We start from the raw sequence: 11,077 nt of genomic DNA, 5'->3' as shown, positions 1-11,077 counted from the left end.
CTGCTACGCCAAAAATCATCCCAAGTTGTCCAGTACTATATTACATTTTTTTTTAAATGGATGACCACATCGTAAATTGAACTGCACTCGTTAACAACTTGTCGAAACTGTAAAACGCTTACAGCAAACAAGATTAAAATTAATCGAGTTAAAACTACATAACAATGCTACAAATGCATACCAGAGGAACCAAAAAAGAGAAACAGACAACACAGCAGCTAAAAAGAAAACCCCAAACACCCCTCTGCGTTCTATGTTATCCCATTCTTCCATCCTAGCACAACCATCGCTCGCTCGTTCGTTCGATGACCTAGTTTTCCTTCCCTTCTCCACCCTCCGAAATTTCCCTCTCGCACACACACACATGTTCGGAAAACTTTGACAAACTAACCTTTCTCGCCGCCGCAACAGCGAGAGTGACTAATCGCACTTCCCGAAAGCAATCACGGTGTCATGGTCCGTCCTGGGAGAAGATCAACAATGTTGGGTTGCGTTGCGAGTTGCGACTCTCAATTCGCTACCTTTTGTTCACCTACAACCATGCCACTCCACCGCACTCACTACCATTTCATTTCACTGTGTGACCGGCCGGGCGGTGCAGTGGGTGGAAGGCAAAATTCCGTTTGTGATGTTTTCGTTTCAAGCGTTCGCTTGTGTGCGGGTGTGATGGACCACTCCACTCTCTCGCGAAAAACACACAGGAAGGGAAATCCGAAATAAGGTGCCCCTAGCTCAATACACTATCCTTCGCAGCACGAAAGGAAAAATCGATACACTTATCGAGACATTGTGGAATAATTTCCACACATATAGAATCGGATTAGGTCACTTTCGCAGTGGTATTCTAACTCGGTTTTCATCATCTAATATCCGCATCTCCATCAGGGTATAAATCCAATTTATTCTACTTACTTTTAGCGGGGAAATTACACTTTTTATCTTGAAACCCGAACGGCTCCACAACACAAACACCACACTGATGGAACTGACTGCACACTTTTGTTTTTCTCACTGGCACTCACGATGCGATGGACTGGACCAAATTTGAGTGCTGATCTGCCCCAGAAAAGTAGTAACTCAAGGGTCTACTCTACTCGCTTGCGTTGGTGAGTAGAAAACGGTCGAAATGCTGTAAAGTTTCCGTAATGTACTCTTCAAACCAACGGGAAACTGTTTCGTCTGTTCAGAAGGCTGCTCCCAATAGTCCATTTTACAAGCCGATTTTATGAATGAATTTTGACAGGAGGTAGCGTCCAAAAACCCGTGAAAATCAATATCACCAACATTGTTGTCACTTCGTAAAATGGCTCATTTCATCGATTGATGCGCTGTCTGTGTGTTTTGTTTTCGATTTTTTGAATTTTATGTTAGTAGTGAGCGCATAGTGGCAGCAAAGGCTGGGTATGTTGAGCAATTCCGATCCCATTGTGATCCACTAGCCTCTGTCCAGCAGCTCCTATCCCTACCTCCGCGAGGTACCAGCAAGAAACTACGAGCAAGCTTAGGTAGAGGTGCCGCCGCCGATTTTTGGTTCACGCCGCCCCCGCCGATTATTTTTCGGCGCGCCGCCGCTTCCGCCACCGAACTCCAATTTTCTACGCCAATCTCAAAAACGCATTAAAAAATTATATTATTTCTTGATTTATTTCATTACAATATTTCAAGCAATTCATTGGAGTCATCTGCATACATAGCATTTGTAAGGTCGTTTTCAGCGGTGATCCATTTTTATGGTCCAAATTTATAACAGTCCTAAAAATTTGGAACGCTAAAAATGGATTAAATTACGCTCAGTTCCACCGGTAATTGTTTTGAATTCTGAACTTCGCATGTCGCGTCAATGATGTTTTGGAAGTGAAAAAGTTTGTCTTTTGAATTAAATCGAGTTCACAAAGATACCGGGGCTTCCTGAAGATAACTGATGGCTGTAGAAAGAATCTACGGATTCCGAAGATTGAAGAAAATGCTAGTGATTCTAAAAGACATGTTTTTGTCGTGTTCATCTCCAGAAGAGATGAAATTTCTCCAGCTACTCTTTTTAGGATTCTTGCAGCAGTTTCGCCAAGAACTCCGCTAGGAGTTCCTCCGGGAACTCTAGAAGGTTCTTCTGGAATTCCGAGAGTTTCATCCAAGACATCCTCTAGGAGTTTCACCAGGCATTGCTACAGAAGTTTCACTGGGACTTTTTGAAGTACTTCCTCTAGAAATTCCTGTAAAAGTTACACCAGGTATTCTTTTAGGAGATCCTCCGGCAAGTTCTTCCTGAGAATTCCTTTAGGAGTTCGTCCGCCACTTCGTCAAGGAACATCTCCGGGAATTCCTCCTCGAGTTCTTCAACGAGTTCATCCAGGAATTCTTTTGCGAATTTCTACAGGAATTCCTTCAAGAGTTCATAGAAATTGCACTGGAAATACCAGAAGTTTACTCCGGTAATTCCTCTAGAAGTTCTTCCAGGAATTATTCTGTGAGTTCTTCCGGCAATTCCTGTAGCAGTTCCTCCTGGAATTCTTCCAGAAGTTTCTTTAAGAGTTCTTCCTGAAATTCTTCAAGAGGTTCCGGAATGTTCTAGAAGTTCCTGTAGGTATTTCTCTAGGATTTCCACAAGGAATTCTTCCGGGAATTCTTCTACGAGCTCCTTCGGGGATTCCTTACCGTTTTTATTTCGGGAATTATACTAAGAGTTTCACCGTGACTGTCTCTAGAAGTTCTTCCGGGAACTCGTCTGGGAGTACTTCTGGGAATTCGAATATCATCGAGAACACCTTTACGAGTTTCACCAGAACTTCCCCAGGCAAGTTCCCTACGAGTTGCTCTACAAGTTTTATCTAGAAGTTGCACTGGGTATGCCGGAGTTTCCTCCGAGAATTCCTTTAAGAATTCTCCGGAAGTTCCTCTAGAAGTTCTTCTGGAAATTCCTGTAAAGTTCCTTCAGTAATTCCTAGTTCCTCCGGGAATTCCTCTAAGAAGTTCCTTCAAGATATCTTCCGGGAATACATCCAGGAGTTTCCATAAACGCTCCTCTAGGAGTTCTCCCAGCAATTTCTCTAAAAGTAGCTCGGTGAATTTCTCTAGAAGTTCTTCCGGGAATCCATTTATGAGTTCATCCTTGAATTGCTGTACGAGTTCTTCCGGGAATTTCTCCATGAATTTCCTGGGAATTCTTCTAAGAGTTCCATCGAGAATTTCTCTGCAACTTATCTCAGGATTTTATGTGGGAGTTCATCCGGGAATTTTTAGGAGTATCTCCGGGAACTCCTCTACGAGTTCCTCTTTGAATTCCTCAGGGAATTTCTTCACGAATTTCTTCGGGAATTCCTCAAGAAATTCTTCCGGGAATTGCTTTGAGAGTTCGTCCGGGAACTCATCTAGCAATAACCCTGGTAGTTTCTCTACGAGTTCTTCCTTGAATTCCTGTCCGAATTTCTTCGGCAATTTATCTAGGAGTACCTCCAAAAATTCCTCCGAAAGCTCCTCCGGCAATTTATTTACTAGTTGCTCTAAAAGTATTTCTGAGAGTTGCACAAGGAATGACCAGAGTTTCCTCCGAGAATTCTTCTATTAGTTCTTCCGGTAATTCCTCTAAGAATTCCTCAGGAAATTCCTCTAGGAGTTCTTCCGTGAATTCCACTGAGAGTTCCCGCAGCAATTTCTCTAAGAGTTCTTCTAAGATTTGTTTTCCAGGAGTTTCCCCGAATAAAAAATACAGTAGAAAAACCGAACGTTATATTGTAACAGTACTATTTAGAACCATATTTTTACAATAGACACCACTGTAAAAATAAAAATACAAAAACAATAAGATGTAATGTTGGATACCATACCGTGAATTGTAAATAAGATTTTTACAATATATTATACAGGTTGTTAAGTATCGTAACAATATAAAAAAATATTTTTCTCCATATATATTTTTTTTGCAAAACCATACATTTTATTGTTAATGAATTGTTCAAAATACTGATACGTGGGTTTAAATATACCGCACATTGTATGGTACATGAATGGTTTCAAACAATAAAATGTACCGTAAATAAATTGTTTTTAATTGTAATTTCACTACTGGTTATACATTTAATCAAATGGTTTTGGAATGGTTCTCTTTTGTTATGTTGAATTGTTTTACATTACATAAACCATATATTGTTATATTATCTTGCCATTTTCCTCCTGTTAATGGCATCTTAGGCTTATTAGATTTATTAGAATGCGCTTTGGGAATTCCCAGAGCGTTTTGGATAATCCTTCATATATAGGATCGCCCACGTCTAAGTCTGAGTAGTCTCTGATTGCATTAACAGTTGAAGCTTAGGCTCCCATTTCCCACCAGCCAGATAACCGGGTTTCGCAAACTGAGCATTATTTGTGGCAACACTTTGAGCGGCATGATGGAACTATGCCGAGCGCGCTAAGTGTTATTAGACCACTAATGTAGTTGCATGAAGTGGGTGACGAGGTACATAAGTATCATTACAGCGTGCTTAACCGTTATTGCAATATTGAGCCACCAGTTTGACTAAAGTTTGAAATACATAACAACTCATGAGATAACTGTCAAGTTCGATTCAAATATAAGTTAGGTTAAAAAGCGAACCCGCAGATGAACCTATATTAAAAGTCATTTCAGTGTTCAGTCCAGTCCATATGTTAAAGATGGCTCTACGTCAAAGATAAAGTTTGTCAACCGCATTTGATTCGATTGTGGTCGAAGGCAAGTTCACATGAGAGAAGAGGAGAAAACTCCCCTAAATGCAAATACAGAAAGAATAGTGTTGAAGTGTTGAACTCATCTACTGATTTACGGTAATCTGACCTGCATCTTTCCGGGTTGGCCTGCATTGCATTCGTATTTTTCTCATCGCACTCTACACACCAAGCCCGCCCTCGAGCCCGCCATATCTCTTGGACCCCTGCTTGGACCTGCAGTTCTTAGAACATCTGGTTTACCACTGATTTAAACATGTTATTGGCATTAACCCTATGGAGCCGGAGGAGTCATATATGACCCCGGCGATGAAACCGAGCATAACAAACGCGTTCGACACCAGCGAGGTTCCCAAGTAACCAAAAGTTCCGCTTCCCATGACAAAATGCACTTTCAAGTTCCGCGAAGTTCAGATAAAGTTCCAAACGGAACTTTCTGGCTGCTTAAGAGGCTAACGATGAGCCTTGCTGGAACTTCGGTCACAAGTTCCGGCAAGGCTAATTGTTAGCCTCTTAAGCAGCCAGAAAGTTCCATTCGGAACTTCATCTGAACTTCGCGGAACTTTCAAGCTGCTTAAGATGCTATGTCGGAACTTTGTCGGAACTTTCAAGTTCATAGAAGTTCAGTTCAGTAGCGTTGTGTTTCAATGAAGATTAAATTTATTTCTTTTACAGAAAACAACTGTTTAAGCGTACACGAATAAAAGACAAATATGAATATATCAAATCAATGAATACTAGGCTTGATCAAAAAAAAAATTGCCGCCCATCGGATTCGAACCGACAGTCGCCGCGTGAGAGCCCTACGCTCTACCGCAGTACTACAGCTGCAATTGAGTGGACAGCAGGTAAAGTCTGACTTGAATCGATTTTCTGTCGGCAGCTAGTTTTGCACATTTGTACAGTAGTGAAGCTAGCTTGACTTTGTCAAGTGTCTTCAGCAGCGCAGCGGTAAGTCGGCAGGCTATCACGCAGGAGGATCCAGTTCAAATCTACATAGCAGCATCATATGTGAAAATATAATTATCAGTAGCAATTTCCAGACGTGAATCACAAACCCCCCCCACCAACAGGGTGTGATTCTGAAACACATTTTTGTTTCTGCATGAATTTTGACAAAGTTCTGTCAGAAGCTGCTTAGAAGGCTATCCAGCGTGCTTATGTGAACTTTCAAGTTCCAAAATTACTTAAAAATGAAGCTGCTTAGAAGGCTAATGAGCGACCTCGAACAAGCTGCTTAGCTTATAGAGTACCCTTTTATCTGAACTTTTGGTTACTTGGGTTGCGTCAACAGCGGCGAAAAAAATCGATTCCAAAAGGTTAAATTGATGTTTCAACTTATCCACTTTTCTTTTCTTTCCTTTCCTTTGCATCAATAAAGTCACAAACATCAACAAAACAAAGCACGGAAAAAATCTTAAACTGAATAAATCTGGTGTTCGATTTGAATAGGTCGAATCTGCATAGGAATCACAGCAAACATACGATCTATTCAAATCGAACACCAGAAATAATTAAAAATTCACGGAAAAATAATGTTTCGGAAAAGTGAATACCGTATTACCCCGCTAATACGACACCGACTGTTGTCGTATAACCGGGGTAAACTTTTAATTCGACAAACTGGTCACTCTACACCACCATGCTCATTGAAAATTGGCAACTCTATTTTTGTTTTTGTTTTGATTGCCGGATTTGTTATGAAACATAATTTCATCAAATATTGCGGTGGCACGAATGAAAAGCTCGTTCTTTCTACGATTGTTGCCATCCTCAGTTCATTCCGGTTGGTCTCCTGGCGGTTTGGATGTTGAATAGCACCAACTCAGAACTTCCGGAATTTGCGGCTGCAAGAGGAGCTGCTGCGGGTGCGAGTATAAGCGCAATATCAAACTGTCTTGCATTTACAGTGTACGTCGCTGTGACATTTGATCACTTTTTAATTCGACATGTGTCGTATAAGCGGGGTACGAATTAAAAAGTGTCGTATTAAAACGTGTCGAACCAGAGGGGTAAGACGGTAGTTCAAACGTAAGAAAAACAGTATAATATATTGTTACATAAAAATCCAATGTAAATGTATAGTATAGCGAACCATTTCATTACAATACACTTTATTGTAGCTGGTACACTGTATGGTGCAGGAATGGTTTTCACCATACACCCTATGGTTAGTTTTTATCCGGGTCCCCAAACGTTCCTTTAAGATGTTTTTTTGGAAATTCGTTTCGGTGTACCAATGGGAATGCCTCTACAAGTTCCTCCGGGAATTCCTTTAAGAGTTTATTCGGAAAATCCTCTACAAGTTCCACCGGGAATTCCTCTAGAATTTCTTCCGGGAATTTCTTTAGGAGGACATTCTGGATTATTTTTTGCGCAGCTGATAGATGATTCACCATAACAATTATTTCAATAAATTAAAAAATTAACATGTGGAAATAAAAAATACATAACTAAACCGTAACTATAAACATGTCATTGCATCTTCAGCATGATAAGTTACTAAAAAATAAAACACTGATACTGATTAACGGAATTAAAAAAAATCAAAAATTTTGGCCACGCCGTTTCACCCCGCCGCCGCCGCCGCCGAAAATGCGTTCGGCGTCACGCCGATCACGCTGCCGCCGCCGGCCAAAAAATAGCAAAACGCCGCCGCCGACCGATTTCAAATCGGCGCACACCTCTAAGCTTAGGGAAGAACGGGTAACCAACCCACACTGGGGCAGGATTGAAAATACACGGAAAAAAACCTCTAGCTCGTCGGGATGTCGAGATCCACACTTGGTGTTTTCAGAGAAAATATTTCTATGAACAAGGTCGATATTCTGAACGGTAGCATATTTTTCTCTCGTTATTCGCATAAAAGTCCTATAAGTCATTTTGGCCATCTTTCATTTTAGCGGTATGGTGTCTTCGGCAAAGTTGTTCGGCTATTTATGCTGAAAAAGTTTGCCGAAGACGTCAAATTTCCAAAGGCTACTGTTCTTGAGATAATAATCGTTTTATAAAATACCTACCTAAAATAGAGTTTTTTCAATAAATTACGTTTGTAAACAAATTTAATGTCCGTTTTCGAGTTGTAATAATGAAAAATACTAAAATAAAATATACATCAAAAAAATTAGTTGGAAAAAAACAAAATATTCAATGTTGCTTCTATTCGATTTGTTCAAGTTTTCACATCTTCCGGGAAATCTCCCGGAGTTGGAATAGAGTGCAGTAGAGGCAGCCCTAGTGACAAGTGATTGATTTCAGAAAACCGAGTTTGGTAGTTGCATTGTGTTTGTTTTGCAGCCGTGTATTAGCTTATGGTTTATATTTTACTAGCTTCTTTTTTATTCAGCGTTCACTGCTTCAATTCGATTGTTACAGCAGAAAGCAAATGATTGAAGCTTATAGCGCTGAAAATGTTTGTTGGGTCATCTTCGGTCGTCTGTCACCAAAAACGAATGATTTTGTGAAAAGTCCAGAAGCTCACTATAGACTGAGAAAGCACGTGACTATCACGCCGAGGATCTGGGATCGAATCCTACTCCCGACAAACTCACAAAAACATGAGTTCTTCCTTCGGAAGAGAAGTAAAGCGTGGGTCCGATTGATAACTTACAATGCAGAGGTTTTCAGGCTTTTGACACGCAAAGCACTTTGTGTAGAAATCCCTGCTAAAATTTCCTAAGTAATTCTTGGAATATTGGAGAAGTCTCTGTGGATATTTTTGAAAGTATCGCTGAAAAAAAAATAGTGGGAAAAAATATCTTAAGAAAATTCTAAATGAATTCCCGAAAGAATTTCGGAAAAGAACAGAAATATTTTGAGAATCCATAGACGGATTTTCTGCAGAAATTCCAGGAGGAATACCTAAAGAAACACCTGGAAATCCCTGGGGGAAACCTCTTAAGATATATTTGAAAAAAAAAATTCTGGAGAAATCCCATAATAAAAATGCTAAACAATTTTTTAATGAATTTCTGGAGGAATCCATAGATTTCAATAGGGAATCCTAAAAATAATGCTGAGAACATATATAGAGGAATATCCGGATGAAATCTCTGAGTGAATTTCTGCCGGAACCTCTATAAGAATGCCTTCCAAGTTTCTGAACGAATGTTTGGAAAATTTTCTTAGACTTTCTTAAGAAATCCTTGGAGCAATTTCTGGAAGAGAAATGTCTTGAAGGAATATCTAAAGGAATGTGAAGAATTCTTGGGAATTTCCTTAATAGCCATTTGTGAAATTACTAAGGCAATTCTTGGAGAAAATTTCTGGCAAAATGTTGATGGAGTTCTAAGTTTCTGATTCTTAACCTTCCGTGACTCGCGCAGTTGGCCACCACCGTTAGCACCACGCTATGTTTCTATTCTTAACCACTTAACCTATTTTACAGCTCTTTTGTCCACTAGGACACTACGTGAGCGATTCTAATTGGCGGCTGCACTTACACTTTGTACAGCGCCTAAATGTATTCTATTATATTCTTATTCTACTATATCGAACTGGTTTGACTTTGTGCTGCTTTCACTTTTCTACCCTGTCCTTAGTAGAATAATGAGCACGATGATGGAATGATGTGTGGCTGTTATTCCTTTTCCAGTCCGATTGGGGGTCGTCCATTATGGGTTGCTGTTCGCCGATATCAAATTGGGTTTTTAAATTAAGAAAAATGTATCGATTTTTTGATTTTATACGAAAGAGCACCTTTTTCTGAGCCACTATGATTTTTTTAGATTTTTAGAACTTTATTTTGGTACCTAAAATCAATTACAAAGAGATTTTTTGAAATCACCTTTTGACAGCTGGGTAACTGTTTGACAGCTTCACCCAGTACAAAATGCGACGAGGGGTGATTCGACAAATTGCTCCCATACAAACTTCAAATTGATTTTTAAATAGGCTCCCGGGCACCAAAATTCATGAAAATTTGGATTTCGGCTCAGTTTTGCATGCAGATTCAGAATATGGAATTATCTCAACACCGCTAAAGAAGCCAATTATCCGGGTCCGTTAGAGCTATGAGAGCTCAGAAGAGGGTCAAGTGCCAACCGCTCTCGGGGGGAAGAGCAACTGGCGAAGTGCCGGGGCTGGGATCGAACCCATGACCATCCGCTTATGAAGCGAACGTGTAGCCACTGCGCCACGGGCCCCAGCAAACGCACGCTAATGATGAGTACAGAAAGAAGGATTTTTTCAACGTGTTGTACAAAATACAACAGCGCGATCACTCGAGGGTTAGTATATCCGTGAATCATTTCCTAAAAAAATCCATGGAGTATTAAGTTCTTGAAAGGTTTTCTAGATTAATACTTTGAAAAATTTCTGATTCTTCCATGAAAAAAAAACTGAAGAAATTCGTAGATAAATTTATGGAACAATATATGCAAGTATTTTCTAAAGGAATCCATGTAAAATTTCTGGAAGCTATCCGTATAAGACTTATTTCTTAATGAATTCTTGAAGAAATTTCTGGAGAACATTCTAAAGTGTAAAGGAATCCCTAGAAAATTTTGTGTATTTCTAACTGAATTTCTCTAGGATTTCCTGGAATACTTTTTAAAGTAAATCTATTTTTCGAAGGAGTCCCTGAAAAAAAAATTTTCTAGAATCCCTGGGAAGTTTTTTTTTGAACTCGCGAAAGATGTTTAAATAAACCCTAGGATGGATTTCAGCAAGGGTCCATGAAATCCTTGGAGAAATTTGAAAACAAAAATCCTTGGAGATATTTCTGAAGAAATTATTAGTCGAATCCATGATGAAAGCCATGGGAGATTTGTAAAGAAATCTCTGGAGGTATTTATAAATTATTGGTCGAATTCCTAATGAAAGCCATTGGAGATTTTCTGAAAATAAATCCATCAAAAAATTTGACCATGGATTTTTTTTTTTTTTGAAAAAAAAATGGAGGAATTTCAGAAGTTAAACATGCCAGACGCTTTCAAAGAATTCTTTATGAAATTTGTAGATTAGGAGGAACTTGTTAAGAAATATTTGAAGAAAATTTCCGAATTCTTAGGAAAACTCGGACAAATTTCCGAAAGCATTCTTTAGAAAGATTTTTTGAAAAATTTCAGAAGAAATGTTTGGTAGATTTTCTAAATTTCTACACACGAATGTTTAGAGACATCCCTGGGTAAATTTCTGGAACAATCTCTGAAATGATTTGTGGAAAATCATGGAGAAATTGGAGGCAATTCATGCCAGATTTCGTAAAAGAATTTTTGTGACACTTTTGGAGGAACACTTGGAAGATTTTCTAAAATAATCTGTAACATGATAGTTTTATTTGGAATGTTTTCTTTGGACCAATTGAAAATTTTGGGTTCACTTACTTTTATATAACACTGTAGAATTGGGTTCTTTAGGGGTATCCGGATTATTT

At 39.2% G+C, this 11,077-nt stretch overlaps 1 protein-coding gene across 6 annotated transcripts in view; it reads right to left on the bottom strand.

Moving 5' to 3' along the window:
* The window catches only part of LOC109426575 (uncharacterized), a 116,845-nt gene that overhangs the window by 104,225 nt on the left and 1,543 nt on the right, over positions 1–11,077 (bottom strand). Inside the window, exon 1 of one of the 6 annotated variants that reach the window (XM_019702108.3) lies at positions 913–1,063. The exons of 4 other annotated variants lie outside the window; for them this stretch is intronic. The gene's annotated coding sequence lies outside the window, so the exon portion shown is untranslated. Of the gene's footprint in view, positions 1–391; positions 516–912; positions 1,064–11,077 lie in introns of those variants that run through there. One more of the 6 variants, XM_062853618.1, reaches the window with a different exon arrangement.

This window comes from Aedes albopictus, chromosome 2 (assembly GCF_035046485.1).
Source record: "Aedes albopictus strain Foshan chromosome 2, AalbF5, whole genome shotgun sequence".
In the NCBI taxonomy this organism is placed as follows: Eukaryota; Metazoa; Arthropoda; class Insecta; order Diptera; family Culicidae; genus Aedes; species Aedes albopictus.
Note: the sequence above shows the minus strand (reverse complement) of the source record. Positions and strands in the feature narration are given on the sequence as shown.